Here is a 17,107-nt window from a genome sequence, read left to right as displayed (position 1 = left end):
CCAGCGAATTCTCATAGATATAAGTGTGTATGTGTGTGTGTTTACATATTCACAGTATGTGTATGCATTCTCCCGGCCCTGTTCCTCTAGAACTCTTTCTGGCATAATAGAGAAAGCTCCGAGGTCACAAAACTCTTGTTCCCAGGCTGAAGGACTATGCATGGCATCAGGTGTCTACATTTCCAACACCTGGCTGTCCTTCCGTGTCTTTGCTGTCCTGACGCGTCCTTCCACGCCAAGTTTACCTGTGGCCACTCTGTTACCATGACAGCAAGACAGGGGGCACGTGTGGGGACAATGAAGGGAAGAGAGTTGGTATACAGCAAGCAAGGCTTAATGGACATGCCTGTCATTCCAGCACTGGGGCGACTGAGACAGGAGCATCACATGGGTTATATAATGAGACCCTGTCGCCAAGACAAACCACACACACACACACATGTCGCACCTGCTGTGCGGCCTGCATCCGAGAATGTAGCGAGGTGGTCGGGATAGATGACACAGAGACCGGTCGGTTGCTTTAAGAAAACTTTATCTTCCCAAGTCAGCTTAGGAGAGAGCTCTCAGAAGAAATCTCAGGAGAAGTCTCCCTAAGAAAAAGGAGCTTCCCTTTTTAAGGACTCCTGCCATTCATCTACATACCATTCTTTCCTCCTGGCTGGTGGTCTAATCTCCGGCCCCAGAATCGGGGAGACACCCCAGGGAAACAGGAAGAGGCATCTAGCCGTAGGAGGTGTGAAAGGCATGGTATTTCAGTGAGCCAGCCCTTATCTGAGCCCTACCAAGCTTTAAAGCACTGAATTGTTTTCAGTAAACATTACATAGATGCCTGCTCCCAGGCCGAAGGGGAAGTGGGTTTCTGCTCAAGGTCTGGTGTCCACACACACACACACACACACACACACACACACACACACACCAAAACAAAACATACCAAAGTGATACATAATAGAATGTCTGCATCCTATGAGGGCCTGGTCAGTTGGTGGTAGTAGGGACACATGGATCAAGACTCACGGGACTAGGCTCAATATAGGTTAATATAGTTTTATTTGGGGAGAAGGCACTTACACAAGGAACAGATGCCCCCTCAAGTTCCTGCTCCAAGGATCCACACCAGGCTGCTCTTGGTTACCCCGCCCGGAAGCCAGAGAGCACGAGCTGGACTCGGGACAGCAGACCTCGGCCTACCCTCTGTCATGTCCACATCTGTGACTGGTGCCTAGCCCAAACAACTAAGCTCACAGCTGTCCCTGCCACACCCACCTGCATCCCCGAAGCTGTGGTTTCCTTCTAACTGGACGGACTGGAATGAGGACAGTGGGGAGAAGCTTTGGGGTAGGGTAGGCCCTGGGTGCAACAGGCACCTCCATTCTACCTCCCCCTCGGCCTTGGTGACTTAATCGTTTATCCAGGAACCCCTGACCGCTGTCCTTGCTTGGTGTCTCTGTCTGTCATCGGTAAGGACCAAGTCACACATCCCTCTCAGGTGCAGCATCTCAGAAAGACTTTGGGTCCCACTGCCATTACCAGGCGTGCATCTGCAGACGTGCATCTGCAGACGTGCATCTGCAGACGTGCATCTCCAGACGTGCATCTCCAGACATGCATCTCCAGACGTGCATCTCCAGACGTGCATCTCCAGACGTGCATCCCCAGACATGCATCTCCAGACGTGCATCTCCAGACGTGCATCTCCAGGTGTGCATCTCCAGACGTGCATCTCCAGACGTGCATCCCCAGACATGCATCTCCAGGTGTGCATCTCCAGGTGTGCATCTCCAGTCATGCATCTCCAGACATGCATCTCCAGACGTGCATCTCCAGACGTGCATCTCCAGACATGCATCTCCTGGTGTGCATCTCCAGACGTGTATCTCCAGACGTGCATCTCCAGACGTGCATCTCCAGGCGTGCATCTCCAGACATGCATCTCCAGGTGTGCATCTCCAGACGTGCATCTCCAGACATGCATCTCCAGGTGTGCATCTCCAGACGTGCATCTCCAGACGTGCATCTCCAGACGTGCATCTCCAGGTGTGCATCTCCAGACGTGCATCTCCAGGTGTGCATCTCCAGACATGCATCTCCTGGTGTGCATCTCCAGACATGCATCTCCAGACGTGCATCTCCAGACGTGCATCTCCAGACGTGCATCTCCAGACGTGCATCTCCAGGTATGTATCTCCAGATGTGCCTTGTGAACACAGGAGACAGACGTGTTCAGGGAATAGGGAAGAGCTCTTAGGCTTCTGCAATTTTCCCCTTACTCACAAGGACCCTTTTATGTAATTACCCTAAATACTGGTTTTCTTCATTATGTATGTATTTCTTCCATCTTCATAAATAGGTACAGTTGCCGCTTGTTTAAGCCTAGCTTTCAAGGACTCCTGAGACAGTATCTTTTATGACAATTTTCATTTTTCCATATAAAATTATCATGTGCTACTAAAATTACCCTTGGATCCCCTTCTGAAGGGAAAAGAAACAGGATCCGTGCTGCTCAGCGCTCTGCCTGATCCAGTATCAGCTGAGAGCAGCTCCAAGCTCTACCTTGGAGTAGCCTCGAGACAGGAAAAGTTGCCTCTCTGGGCTCCCCTTCCTCATCCACAAGTTCACTGCAGATTGACCTCAACTCGCCCCAGTTGGGACTTTATTTATTTTTTAACTGTGATGAAATGTATGTGATCTGTACTCAAAGAGACCGTACTTGTTTTGTGGTGGCTTGGGCTTGGGTCATTTGAAATAGCATTTCACGAGAGTACTTAGAGCTGATCTGGAGCTCATGATTTAGCTCAGACTGGCTTCAAAGTCTGATGCCCCTACCGCAGCCTCATGAGTCCTGGAATTAGAAGTGTGCGCCACCACGCCTGGTGGGAAACCGTACTTGGAGTTTTTGGCTTTTTCTGGGCTCGCAGTAAGGCATACGGAACGCTCTTGAGACACTGGGCAGTACCCAGCCAGCCTGTGGTCATGAAAGTCCAGTCATAACCTACAGTGAAACGTTGCTAACGTCCAATGCGATCATTCCAGCAGACAATTGCTACCAACCATGTACTCCTGCTCACTTACTGGGCTGTGTAGGAGAGGCAAATGAGCATCTTCAACTTCTGATGCTTGCACACTGTGGAGGCTTTATTGAGATGACCTCACTAGAAGTTGAGGACCATCTGTTTACTATCTGGGTGATGTCTAGAGCATTAAATGAAACAAGAAATTGAAGCACTTACTCCGGTACCTAGCAAGTGTACATCACTATACTTGTTGTAAACATGAGCATCTCGTAGCACGTACTCAAACAAAAACACATCCACAAACAAAGGCCTGAGAGAGAGAGTCGGGCCTACCGAGAGCACCAGCTAATTCTTCAGAAGACTGCACATCCATCCCAGAGGGCCGGGGAGGACAAATGTAGAGAACGAGGCTGCGATACCAAGGATAGAAACCAGAAACCGTGGTGCTGAGTGGTGGCCTGAGACATCGTGCTTGAGGAAAAGCTTCCAGTCTGAGTCGGACCTTGAAGGATGAAAGACAGGAATTTGCCTGTCACCGGTGGTGGCATTTGAGTGGGTGTCTGAAGCCTATCGAGCAGTGTGTGCAGGGATGAAAATATCCCCCAGGAAGCTGGCAAACACTGGGTAGATGGTAAGATAGGATGCTTTCCCTTCCACTTTCCAAAATGTCATCTCTCAGTGGCTCACGCAGAGCATCCAACCAGCAGCCAAGGGCTTTGAAAACTGTTTGTTCCAGTGACTCATCACCACCATTAACTAATCAAATGCTGTGACTCAATCCCTCCCTGCTAGGGCTGCAATACAGAAAGAGTGTGTGCATGTGTGTGCCTGTGTGTGTGTGTGAGTGTGTGTCCCCGTGCACGTGTGCATGTGTGTGTGTAACTGTGTGTCTCCCAGTGTGTGTGCATGTGCCTGTGTACATGTGTGTATGAGTTTGTGTCCCTGTGCATGTGTGCATCTGTGTGTGTAACTGTGTCTCCCAGTCTGTGTGTGTGCATGGGTGTATGTGCCTATGTACATGTGTGTATGTGTGTGCCTGTGTTCCTGTTCATATGTATATGTGCATGTGTATGTGTGTGTCTGCGTGCATGTGTGTGCTTGTGTGTGTGAGTGTGTGTCCCCATGCATGTGTGTGTATCTGCATGCATGTGTGTGCTTGTGTGTGTGTGTCCCCATGCATGTGTGTGAGTGTGTCTGCGTGCATGTGTGTACTTGTGTGTGTGAGTGTGTGCCCCAGGCATGCGTGTGCACGCATGTGTGTGCCTGTGTCCCTGTTCATGTGTATGTGTGTGTCTGCATCTGCGTGATGTGTATGCTTGTGTGTGTGAGTGTGTGTCCCCATGCATGTGTGTGAGTGTGTCTGCGTGCATGTGTGTGCTTGTGTGTGTGAGTGTGTGCCCCAGGCATGTGTGTGGACGCATGTGTGTGCCTGTGTCCCTGTTCATGTGTATGTGTGTGTCTGCGTCTCTGTGATGTGTATGCTTGTGTGTGTGAGTGTGTGTCCCCATGCATGTGTGTGAGTGTGTCTGCGTGCATGTGTGTGCTTGTGTATGTGAGTGTGTGTCCCCATGCATGTGTGTGGACGCATGTGTGTGCCTGTGTCCCTGTTCATGTGTATGTGTGTGTCTGCGTCTCTGTGATGTGTATGCTTGTGTGTGTCCCCATGCATGTGTGTGAGTGTGTCTGTGTGCATGTGTGTGCTTGTGTGTGTGAGTGTGTCCCCATGCATGTGTGTGTGTGCAGATGCGCATCTCCTCATCTGAGGCTCACCGTCTGCAGAACAGAGAACACTTGTTTGCAGCATGGAGAGTTGCTGATGGGCTCTTCTGTCAGGGAGTCAGTGGCAATGGAATGACACTGGCGCTGAGCTAAGTGACAAAATCCACAGGAGGCAGAGAGTCAGACACTGAGTTTCTTGACTTTCTATTTTTTCGTGGTCGAACACAGGGCCTTGTGTGTACAGAAAAACTGGGGTATGAAGACACCTCCATATATTACATTGCCATTTAGTTATATGAACCCAGGAAATTATTAGGAAAACATATTCCGGTGACATCTGGAAATATGTACGAACACCACCGAGTGTTCTCAGGAGTGGAGAGCTTGGAAGAAGCCACCGAATGCCTCTCTCATTCCTCATTTACACTTAGGCGTTCTGTGTTTCTGGTATGTGATCAAGTCACTGCTCAACAGTTTAGAGATCTAGGGCCCCAGCACAAGCTCCCTGCGTCTTAAGTAAATATGGGAAGTAAGTACAGAAAGTTGAATAAGCGTGGAAAGCAGGCCCCCTTGCCACCAGTGGAGTAACCTCTGTCCCACAGCATGGAGGGTTCACGGGGAGCCAAAGCGACTGAGCCAGGCTCACACATCGTAACTGTCAGATATTTCAGTGGAGAGTGTGTGCACGTAATGCCACTTCCAGGTACACAAAACTATGGGTACACATTGGTGACTTGTAAAATATGGGCTAGAAAACTATAAGCAAGCCCAATATACACAAGTTCACTCTGGGGAAGGGGAAGAAAGGAACGAGGTACGAGATGGGGTGATAAGCAGACTCCGCTGTATGCTTAAAAGCAACAGAGTAGACTGTTGGCAGTTGGGATGGCCCAGCAGTGAGGGGCCTGTCATCGTCTTGTGGAGGACCAGAGCTTGTCCCCAGGAGGCACACCTGTGTCACGTGGCTCACACCTGCTTTCAACTCCAGCTCCAAGGAGTAACCCTTTTCTGACCTCCTTGGGCTGCTGCACTCCATGGACATCCTCTCTCTCTCTCTCTCTCTCTCTCTCTCTCTCTCTCTCTCTCTCTCTCTCTCTCTCTCGTCTCTCACACACATATATGTTTAGCTATGTGTATTCTCTCTCAGTCTGTCTCTCTCACACATGTATATGTTTAACTGTGTGTATGTGTGTGTAAATATATATATTTAAAATCTTTTAAAAGAATGCTACCATTATGACTTAACTGCACCATTGTATTTTTAAAATAAAAATAAAATATTTTATGTGGCTTTGCAAGTTCATTGTGAATGAAAAGTACAGTTCTCTCCAAAGAGAATGAAGGATTGTATATTCTGAGCCAAAGTGAACTTTTATAGTCATGCAGCAAATGGTCTAATAAATCAGAACATTAGCCAAACAAAAGTGTGGGGAAACCAGCTGGGTGGGGTTTGGCAGCCCTGAGACACTGCCATAGACTCCAGCTGCTGTCTGGTGTGGTATGCTATGTTAATATGTTTCACATGGAAAACGGCTCAGCAGGCAAGGGCGCCTGCCACCAAGCCCAATGACTTTAGTTGGGTCCTGGAAAGAGAGACCCAGCTTGCACAAATTATCCTCTGGTGTTCACATCTAGCTGTGGCACGCACAGGCACATACGCGCGCACGCACACACACACATACACCATGTAATTTAAAATTAAGAGACTAAAATAATGTTTAACCTGACAGTCAGAAGGTCTGGAAGAAAATGGCCCTCATAGACTCATGTGTCTGAGCACTTGGTCCTCAGTTGGCGGAGCTGTTTGAGAAGGGTTAGGAGGCCTGGGCTTGCTGGAGGAGGTGTGCCACCGGGGTGGGTGCTGAAGTTCTGAAAGACTTCCTATTCCCAGCGTGCCTCTCTCTACCTCCAGCTGTGCATAAAATGTGAGCTCGCGGTGGTTTGCATCATCAGACTCGTAGCCCTCTGTAACCGCAATCCCCAAATTAAACACTTCCTTTTATACGCTGCCTTGTTTCTTATCACAACTCAGAAAAGCAACTCAGACACTAGGTCGGTGCAGAGCTTGGTGATAAATGGCTTTAGGATGATTAGAGGCAACTTGGGGTTGATTCTGGCTATTAACCGCAACCAGAGAGTCGTGGCAGACCCTGAGCACGGGCGGCTCTGGCTGTGGCTCTCACAGTACCTTTCCGCTTTTTAAGTAGCAAAGGTATGAACTGGCTCTGCCATTTCAAAGACGGTCTGTCGACTCTTCCTGGTGAGAGGCAAAGACACGCCTGGTCACCCCATAACCACAGTTCTGGCAAAAGAGCCGTAACTTAGGCAGCTCCCCACGGGCTAAGACTGGCCACACAGGCTGACGGAGAGGTGAGCCACGTGAAAACCTGCAAGAGACTTTGAGGCACAGATGGCAGGGTCCAGACACGAAAGCTCGTCTTTGGGGCAGAGTCTGCAGACATGAGCAGCTGGTCAGGGAGCGCTCTGTTAGTCCATCTCAGGTCTGCTTCTGCAAGTCGTTAGGAAGTTCTTACTGCCTTGAGGAGACAAGCTGGTCTCAGGAGACCCTTGCTATGTCCAGACTATAGCCTCTACCGCAAGAGCCACTAACTGCCCTCACTGGGGGGCGGTCTGGATCTGGGACTTCTAGAAGCCAAGCCCTGCAGGTGTAAAGTAGAGGCTTGTCTTGTTGCCTCGGCAATGAAGAGGAAGGACACGGCTCGCAGGTGCTCCCTAGTGATTCACGTAGCGTCTAGGCCAGGGGAAAGAGGGACAGGAGCAGAGCCAAGGCGGGGTTGAGGTATGCCCTGCATTCAGCTGCCTCCAGGGCACGGAGTGGTTTCTGGGTACTTTGCATGACCCCAGATAGAGAGGGAGGGAAAAGCAAGACGAGTGGGAGATGAACTCTGGTCGGGCAGTTTTTAGGCAGAAACACTCAAAGTGACCTCTTGACACTTGTCCTGAAGCCAGAAAAGCTCCTCGTGTCATTCATAAATTGAATGCCACAAACCGTGCTGTCTTCCACAAAGATCCTTCTGTAATCAGTGCGGGCCACAGCCCCAGCAAGTCAGGCTCCACTGTCTTTCCCAACGCGTCATCAGTCAAAGAGAGCAATGAGCAAAAACACCGAGAGGAGATTTAATCCATGCGCTAGGAAGAAGAAACAAAAAGGGTCCAGGACCCCAAATCCATCTTCTGGGGTACCGACATGAATGAGGCTTGAGTAGAGAACACAGTCAGGTAGGTAACGAGAAAGGGGGCAGACTCTGCTGCCGGCCTCGGCGTTGCCTGATGGCACGCCGGCCCTTGTGTTGGTGGAAGTAGGGGCTCTATTTGTACATTCCAAAAGACTTACCGAACAGTTACAGGACGGACGTCAGGCCAGACACAGAGGCGAGCAATGAATGGCTATTAAGAGAGCTAAAAATAACTAGATAATTCGGCTCCTCACCTACAACATGTCTACCGTCTAAGATCACAGTAGCTAATCAGCCTGGAGAGTCTTCACCAGGGCTAGCTTTAGTCTGGGACTTCCGTTTGCGCCAGCATGGGCTACTAGTGACCTTGGGGATAGCCTGAGCTGCATAGAAAGACTGTATCTCAAAAACACAGATAAAACAGCACACACACACACACACACACACACACACACACACACACACACACACACTGAAAGCATGTAATTTTTAATGTAGGATTTTTCGGATGTTGGCAGTCTGTGTGAAGCCGTCAGGGCAGGGAAGCAGAGCACAGCTGGGAGAGACACACTTGCTCTGACCTCTACACAGCCAGACAGGTTTTAAATCTCTCAGCTGTAGACCTGCCTGTCGGTTCAGAGCAGACTCCCTACCCATGTGCCACCAAATGACTGGTGTGGGGGGAGCAGCTCTCCCTGGTCACGGTGTTGGGGGAGGAACTGCGTTCGACATAGAAAATACATTTCATTGTGGTGTCTACTCTCTGCTGTGTTTATCATTTTTAATGGCTTAGTCTGCCACTCTGTTAAACGTGTGCCTCCTCCACACCAGACGATGCAATTAGCAAAGACTGTGACACGCACACTCCGGAGAGCCGCCCCTAAGAAACGCAGGGGTGACCTTCAGCAAGGACGTGAGCGGCCAGGGCCACATGGCACAGGTCTGTTCTGTGCAAACTGTGCCCACATGATTCTGTCTGCCCACGGTGCGCTGTGTTTGCTGGAGTGAGGGCAAATGCTGAGGAAAAGCTAGTATAGGACGCCTCTACTAAACACATCTCGGCTGCACGCCTTCTAACAGGCTCATTGGCAGTACCGGCCTTCCAGTGGAGGGGAGGCCGGAAGCCTTTCTTAGACTGATTTACCCACAAAACTTTTTTTTAACTCTGAATCACCTTGTGGTGAAGTCATATCTGTGTCACCTGACACATGGGCAAAAACCAGGAGTGGATTCTTTCAACTGTGTTGTATTCAGTGAGCTGTCAGCCTGAGGCAGTGGGGAGCTAACACTCAAAAAAGGCAGCTTCCTTCTCATCTTTAGATAGCAGGTTGCATAGGGAAGGGAGACAGAGGAGGCCAGTCCTTCCAAAGTCTGGCCTCGTCCCTCTGTCAGTGGTCAGCCTTAGTTCTGAGACGTGTGGCGTTGCTCTTTTGACCTTAGTATCGCTCTGTGTAGCAGAGGAAGCTAGGACCCACGGACCCACCAAGTCCTGCCTTCCTCTCATGCCTACTAGACTGAAGTGTTCCCCAAACAAACAAGCCGGTAGCCGTGTGTGGTGTAGATTCCCTCCTACAGAAGGGTGTAGAAATGTGTCCTCACCATGGAGACGGTGACAAGCCATTAACGGTGTGTGGTGAACACTCCCTCCTACAGAAGGGAGTAGAAATGTGTCCTCACCATGGAGACTGTGACAAGCCATTAGCAGTGTGCGGTGTAGATGCCTTCCTAGGGAAGGGTGCAGAAATGTGCCCTTACCATGGAGACGGTGACAAGCCATTAATGGTGTGTGGTGTAGATGACTCCCTGCAGAAGGGTGTAGAAATGTATCCTCACCATGGAGACTGTGACAAGCCATTAGCGGTGTGTGGTGAACATTCCCTCCTACAGAAGGATGTAGAAATGTGTCCTCACCATGAGACTGTGGAGTGCCTCTGTCCATAGCAACACATTCATCCCGGGGCCGGGGCTAGGGGAGGAGTGGGATGGGCAATCTGGAGTCAGGGCAGATTCACTCTGCCGAGGAGCTCACCCGGTTACTGGTAAGAAGATGCCGGGTCTAGGGCCCTCCCTCTCTAAGGCCCACCTTCACCTGTAGAACAGAGGCCAGTATGTCATCTGCAAGGCTTTCATAAGAACTACAAATAACTACATGGATTCTGCTTAAGGTTACGATATGAAAGCCTACGGCGATGATAGACCATAAGCCTCACTCTAAACTGAATAGGAATTGGAGAACATTTTTGTTTTCTTAAGGAACGCAAAAGAGTGTAACAGACCCCATCCTTCCTCAGGTAAATGATCAGCGTGCCGTGGAGACTCCGCTGAAGGAAGCAGAGCTCACAACAGCCAGTGAGCATGCCTTGTGCTGGAATCTCCCCCAAGAACATGACCTTTGACCCGGAAGACCTCTGCTACGTTCTGAGCAGTGGGTGCAGCTGGGATGTGAGGTTGGAGAGATCACAACAGTCCTAAAATGATCAGATCAGAAAGACAGGTGTGGTGATGTTCTATTTGCGCTTTAACAAATAAAGCTTGCCTGAAGATCAGAGTGCGGAGCTAGCCACCAGTTAGCCATAGAGTCCGGGCAGTGGTGATGCACACCTTCAATCCCAGCGCTGGGAGGTGGAGACAGGAGCGATATGGCTGGGCGGAGAGAGGGATATAAGGTGGGAGGAGACGGGAGCTCATGGCATTCAGCCTGAGGATTCCGGGGACAGGATCCCGCTTTGGTCTGAGGATTCAGCCCAGGTGAGAACTATAGAGGCTGGCTGCTCTGCTCCTCTGATCTTTCGCCATTTACCCCTGTATCTGACTCCGGGTTTTTATTATTAAAACCAGTTAGAGTTAGAGCTACAGGCGGGTGGGGAACAATGAAGCCTGGCATTCTCAACATACCTGAAGCCAGGAAGGGGCAGGCGCAGCCTCCAATTGTTCTGCTAATGCAGCGTCCCACTGGGCTGAAGGGGACAGCCCTTCTCCCTCTTCTAGAATAGGGACAGTGTGACCTTTATGGAGAGAAATCTATTCGTACTGCTTCTTAGGTCTTCTTAAACCATATTCAGCATGCACGAGAGACAGAGAGAGAGGGGGAGGGAGGGAGAGAAAGAGAAGGAGGGAGGGAGGGAGGGAGGGAGAAAGGGAGGGAGAGAGAGGGAGGGAGGGAGGAGGGGACAATTTGCAGAGCAGAAGGAAAGGAAGGGGGGGCTAGATAAGAGGGAAGCCCCCGTGTCCCACGTGAAGATGTCAGGAGGAAACCTAGTATTATCCTGGGAACTGTGTGTTCAGTAAGGAATCACGCCCATTTCAGTAATATACAAACTCAGTTCTGTCTCTAATAAATGATAAAATCATATGTATCAAAGAATTGTTTCAAAATCCTTTGATGACCTACTGTAAGTAAACATTTTATTTATTTACCAATTGTATATACTTATACACCCAGGTGTCCTGAGTTTCTCAGGCAGGAAGGAGTCATAAGCAGAGAAGTCTAAGAAGTCCTGCTCTGAGGAAGATGGACTGCCCTCTGGAAGGATCCTCCCACCAGAGTGAGCCCCGAAAGAGCTGTGAAACCGTCTAGCAGCTCAGCTGGGCTCCAGGGCTCGCTGGCGGCCCTGCTCAGTCCTCCGTACATAGTCGAGGATGCTTCCCGGAAGCCTTCCCTCACTCTGTCACCTGTGGTCAGGCCTGGCGCCTTTCCTTCCCAACCCTGCCCAAATCTTTCTCCACTGTCTCTCACTGGAGGTGGACAAGCTACGTACCGCTCATGGGAGTAAAATCTAGCCTGCAGCCAGACTCTGTCCTCCCAGTGAACTGAGCATTATTGTGGTGTTTCTAAGTGGTGCGTGGGAGGGAGATGTGTGTAACAGTAAGTGCGTACGGCTCTGCCTTTAACTCAAAATACTCATCGAGTCTTGTGTCTTACAGTGCCGGCTTACTCTCTCTCACACAAATATCAGCAAACTGAATCCCATCCTGCCGTCCTCATCGGAGAGGGCGGACCTGGGCTACCATCAGAAGTGGTTCCATGAGTGGTTGAAGGAAACAGACAGCACTGTGGAGACTCAGGATTGGCCCCGACGTCTTTGTGGGGGTGAGCTGACGGCATCCTGGCGAGTAGGTGGTTAGTAGGTAAGCTACAGATAAGCCCTGGATGGCAATGGCAACTTAATGCTTATGGTAGTCTGTGCTATGCAGCAACTTGAGGACATTATCCGCTAGAGGAGAAAGCAGCGGGAGAGACGGCATTCTGGACTAAGACGCCAATAAGGGCAGCAGAAGGGGCTGCTGCTGCTAAACTGTACGTATGCCCTGGAGAACCATCAGGAGTCGTGAAGGCTGTGAGAAATCCTTGACTGCTAAATTGGAGCACCAGACGGTGCTATTGGTCACCCACGAGAGGCTCGCCTTGCCCTTAGTAGAAGAGTGCGTGGCCACGTGAGCTCACAGCACAGCAAGCATGGAGGGCATCAATAGCCTTGATGGGGGGGTGGGTGGTATCTGGGTGAATGAGCGCCCTTGAGGACGCCAGCTGCAGTTTCCTGCTGCCTCCGTGTCCCCGGAGTCACAGCTTCGCCTGCCAGCTTGACACAGGCTTACAGAGTTGGAGGAGAGCTTCGGCCGAGAAGTCGCCTCCATCAGGTTGGCCTGTGGGAGTGTCTGTGGAGCATTTCTTGATCGCTGATTGGTGGAAGGAGGCCATGCCCATGTGGTCAGCACCATCTTCAGGAAGGTGGCTCCGAGCTGTGGAAGAGAGGCAGCTGAGTGTGAACGATGAACCAGCCGGTGAGCCAGCCGGTGACAGTGCTCCCCATGGTGTGAATCATGGTGTGAATGTCAGTGATGAGCCAGCCGGTGACAGTGCTCCTCATGGTCTGACTGTGTGTGATGAGCCGGCCAGTGACAGTGCTCCCCATGGTGGGAATGTCAGTGATGAGCAAGACAGTGACAGTGCTCCTCGTGGTCTGACTGTGTGTGATGAGCCGGCCAGTGGCAGTGCTCCCCATGGTGGGAATGTCAGTGATGAGCAAGACAGTGACAGTGCTCCTCGTGGTCTGACTGTGTGTGATGAGCTGGCCAGTGACAGTGCTCCCCATGGTATGAATGTCAGTGATGAGCAAGACAGTGACAGTGCTCCTTGTGGTCTGACTGTGAGTGATGAACAAGCCAGTGCTCCTTGTGGTCTGACTGTGTGTGATGAGCCGGCCAGTGACAGTGCTCCCTGGCCACTGCTTCACACCCAGCCTCCTGCTGAGCTCCTGCCCTGACTTCTCTGGACGATGGACTGTCCCCTGTAAGCTAAAATAAACCCTTCCCTCCCCAGGTTGATTTTACTTATGGTGTTTATCTCAGCAACTGAAAGTCCGTCAGGGAGCATGGTAAGTGCCAGCACTTCCGTGTGCTGGAAGATTCTAGGAGTCTCCCAAGCAGGATAGGGCCCGTGGCTTTTAGACCCACCTGCGGCTCCCTGCCTGTCCTCTGGCCGATGAGTACACCTGATGCCCGCAGAACCAGGTGTTAGGGCCTGCTAGGGGCTAACCTGTGAACCCAGAGAACAGTGACACGGCCCTGCAGGAGCCAGGGAATGCCCGGAGTCCGCTCCAAGGTTGTTTTCAAAGGTGTGAGCCCTACTGGACACGGAGCTTGGCTGCTTTGGGTGTGCCCTCGGATTGCAGACCCAACACCTGCGTAATCTCTAAGTGGAGACCTCAGGTTTGCTGCTGATGTGTGCCTGCGTGTGTATGCGGTACGTGAGACTGTACGCACTCGGAGGCCAGAGTAAAACAGCAGCTGTCTTCCTCCTTTGCTCTCCGCCTGATTGCTTTGAGACCCGTCTCTCTGAAGTGTCTCCTCCGCTGGCCAGCCCGAGGAATGCAGTCACAGTCACATGCAGCCATTCCTGCCTTTCGGGGGTGTTGGAGATTTGAACTCAGGACCTCATGACTACAAAGCAAACGCTCTCACCTACTCACTGTTCTTGTTAGGTTTTTATTTATGTGGTAAAACACTGACCAAAATTAACTTGGGAAGGAAGGAGTTTATTAACTTTTCAGCTTACAGTCCATCATCCAGGGAAGTAAGAAACTCAAGGCAGGAACCTGCAGTCAGGAGCTGATGCGGAGCCCATGGGGGAGAGATTCTCACTGGCTTACTCCTCGTGGCTTGCTCAGCCTGCTTTCTTATAGAACCCAGGACCACCAGCCATGGGTGGTACCAACCACAGAGGGTTGAGCCCGCCCCGTCAATCATCAATCAAGAAAATGCCCCACAGACATGCCTGTAGGCAATTTGATGGAGGTGGGTTTTTTGTTTGTTTGTTTGGTTTGGTTTGTTTTGTTTTTCTCAATGAGCTGTTCTTACCAGATAATGCTAGCCTGGTCAAGCTGACAAATGTGACCAGGACACCTGTGAGCCACTTCCCATCTTCAACTGGCATGGTTCTTAAAATCTAAAAAAGGTTAGCTGGGTGTGGTGGTAGCGAAAGCCTTTAATCCCAGATACTTGGGAGGCAGAGGCAGACAGATCTCTGAGTTCAAGGCTGAGTTTGTAACTGTAGAAGGCCCAGCAAATACCTGTGTCTGTGAGGGACTCATAGGACACACTGTTCAAGCAGGAATGCAACATTTGCCTTCAAAGTTCATAAGGCTCTGCCTCACCTATTAGGAACCTCAGGTTTTCTGTTCCTGCACACACGGTCTCAGCTGCACCACTGTCAGGGCTCGCAGAGCGCACACACGGTCTCAGGGCACCACCGTCGGGGCCAGCAGAGAGCACACGGTCTCAGCTGCACCACTATTGGGGCTCGCAGAGTGCGCACACACGGTTTCAGGGCACCACCGTCGGGGCTCGCGAGCACACGGTCTCAGCTGCACCACCATCCGGACTTATAGAGTGCACACACACACGGTCTCAGCTGCACCACCGTCGGGGCTCACAGAGCGCACACGGTCTCAGCTGCACCACCGTCGGGCCTGGCAGAGCTCCCCACCCACAGGCCTGGCATCCTACGCCACAGAGTATCCTATCCATCCATCCATCCATCCATCCATCCATCCATCCATTCAAGACATGCACCCCCAGCACTGCAGACCCTGGAGCTGCAGATTGCGTTGCTGTAGGTGGCCTGCCACATGGATGCACGGAGACCTGCTCTAGGTCACAGGGGCCTTTTGTCACTGCTGCTGGTGGTACATCCACAGGGACCCTAGAAGCAGAGAAAGTGAGTGATGTCATCGCAGAGAGAGATGCAGCCGTGAGGGACAAAATGACACTGAGACCTCACAGATCTTGGTTTCCACTCAGGAGCTCTTTCCCTGCAGAATATATTTTACCACCGCCACCTCTAACACCTCTTACCCCCCTTTTTTTTTGCACAAGCAAACATAATTTAATTTCTATTATTTACAACTTTATTTAGTTTAATACAATAAACAGGGGGGAAGCAAGCAGATTTTACTTTGATGTGAACTTTCCTATAAACAATATCGTTCCCCTCGAATGCAGAGAAGCTTTCTGCAATTTCCACGTTTGGGGAGTCTGTCATCAGCGTGTGGGATGGATCCCAGCTGGTGTACATAGTTGAACAGCAGGACTTGAAAAGCCCCTTGCTGCTCCGGGATGTGGTGACAAATGTCAGGAAGGTGCGACTGGGAAAATAAAATTGTTTCACTGTTTCGAAAATAAAAAACCAGCGAGTCCCCGAGTGCTGGAAACATTCCAAACAGGACATGCAAGAATGCATGGCATGGCAGGGGAAAGGAAGCATTTGGGAGAAACTGGAAATACGCTTTACAATTTCTTTTACTCTTGCAGAGCACAAAAGGTCCCGAGGTGTCTGAGGTGGGTGGAAATGTGAGTCCACATAAACTACAGGGGGAGTAGCTCTTAAATTTTCGTTTTTATTTACTGACGGAAAGAAAATAATTTAAAGTTGTAAAAAGGAAAAAAAATGGCAAAATTCTCAGCTTCCTTCCTGCTGATCTCACTGCCAACAGTGCCCCCTAGTGGTGAACTGAGAAGACGGTTGTGGAGGAGGGGAAAAATTGTGAACTTCTACAATTCCTCTTGGTAACTGGATGTTATATTTGGCAAGAGAAATGAATCTTTACAGAGGTTCACAGAAGAAAGCGTAAGAGATAGTCATTTCCAAGCCGGCTTTCCCGGGTGGTTGGCCTGAGCGCACGCCCGTCTCTGCACGCCTAATGGGGTGTGTCTGGGTCAAACTTCTACTGTGTGCCTTAACAAGAAAATAGAATCTGCTTTTATGGGGATACAATCGTTCTCCACAAACTTCTGCTTTAACCCCTGATACTTTAAAGAATCATAGCTCCAGACAACACAGAGTGTTCAGGATCTCACCAGGCGCGGAACTCAGAGACCAGATCAAGCCCTGTTGAAGTCAGCCAGCGGCTCTCAGCCCAGAGAGAGCCCATCAAAGCTACGGAATGGGTTGGGGTTACAGAACGAAATTGCTCTCGCCCTGGCTCTTCCTGCAGAGCAATTACAGCCTAAGTAAAAGACAGAAGCCACGCCTCACCTCTGTCAGCCTCTGCGGCCCGGGTACCAAACACTGAACACCGCTCTCCGCCCTCGACCGCAAACCTGTTCCCCTGATGCTGTCTCACTGTAGGTCCCCTCCGGGAACTGGATGTGGGTGTGACTTTGAGGGTCTTAGACCCTCTTTCAACAACTGCCCTGAATGAGAACAGCCTCCAGGAGACTTTGAGGGGGGTGTGGACCAGCCCTGCATGCCAGGCAGCCTTCCATGAAAACGCAAGGCGGCATCTTTAGAGGGCTTCGCTGGGTGCAGACAAGGACCCCTATCTTAGCATTAATTCCTTTGGGACTGGGCCGTCACTGTAGTAATCACTTCCTGGTTTTCACAGGTAAAAGGGAATCCACACGCTAACTTTAAAAAAAAACCTCTCGCCCCTATGGACTTAGACAAAGCTCTGCTTGTGAACTCCAACTTGCTGGTGCGTCAGGAACACCTTGGCGACCGGGGCGTCCGGCCCCAATACTGCTGCTAGGTGTCCCTTAAGTCCTTTACACAAGTGAAGGAGGTCTTTGGGGACTCAGAGGGTCACGTGCCATATGCATGGTCACCACGGATAAACTAAAAACAAAAGGTATAGAGTCCAAGGCGACAGCATATCATATCATACTGTGTTTCTCAGAGTA

General features: G+C 50.7%; 1 long non-coding RNA gene across 1 annotated transcript; it reads left to right on the top strand.

The window, feature by feature from the left end:
- The first annotated feature begins 10,227 nt into the window (after positions 1–10,227).
- On the top strand, positions 10,228–15,648 carry LOC121139696. Its single transcript, XR_005876606.1, has 2 exons — positions 10,228–10,424; positions 11,373–15,648. It is a non-coding gene; the product is annotated as an uncharacterized LOC121139696 (long non-coding RNA).
- Positions 15,649–17,107: the final 1,459 nt, after the last annotated feature.

Source organism: Mesocricetus auratus, unplaced genomic scaffold (assembly GCF_017639785.1).
Source record: "Mesocricetus auratus isolate SY011 unplaced genomic scaffold, BCM_Maur_2.0 Super-Scaffold_100001, whole genome shotgun sequence".
Classification (NCBI taxonomy): Eukaryota; Metazoa; Chordata; class Mammalia; order Rodentia; family Cricetidae; genus Mesocricetus; species Mesocricetus auratus.
Note: the sequence above shows the minus strand (reverse complement) of the source record. Positions and strands in the feature narration are given on the sequence as shown.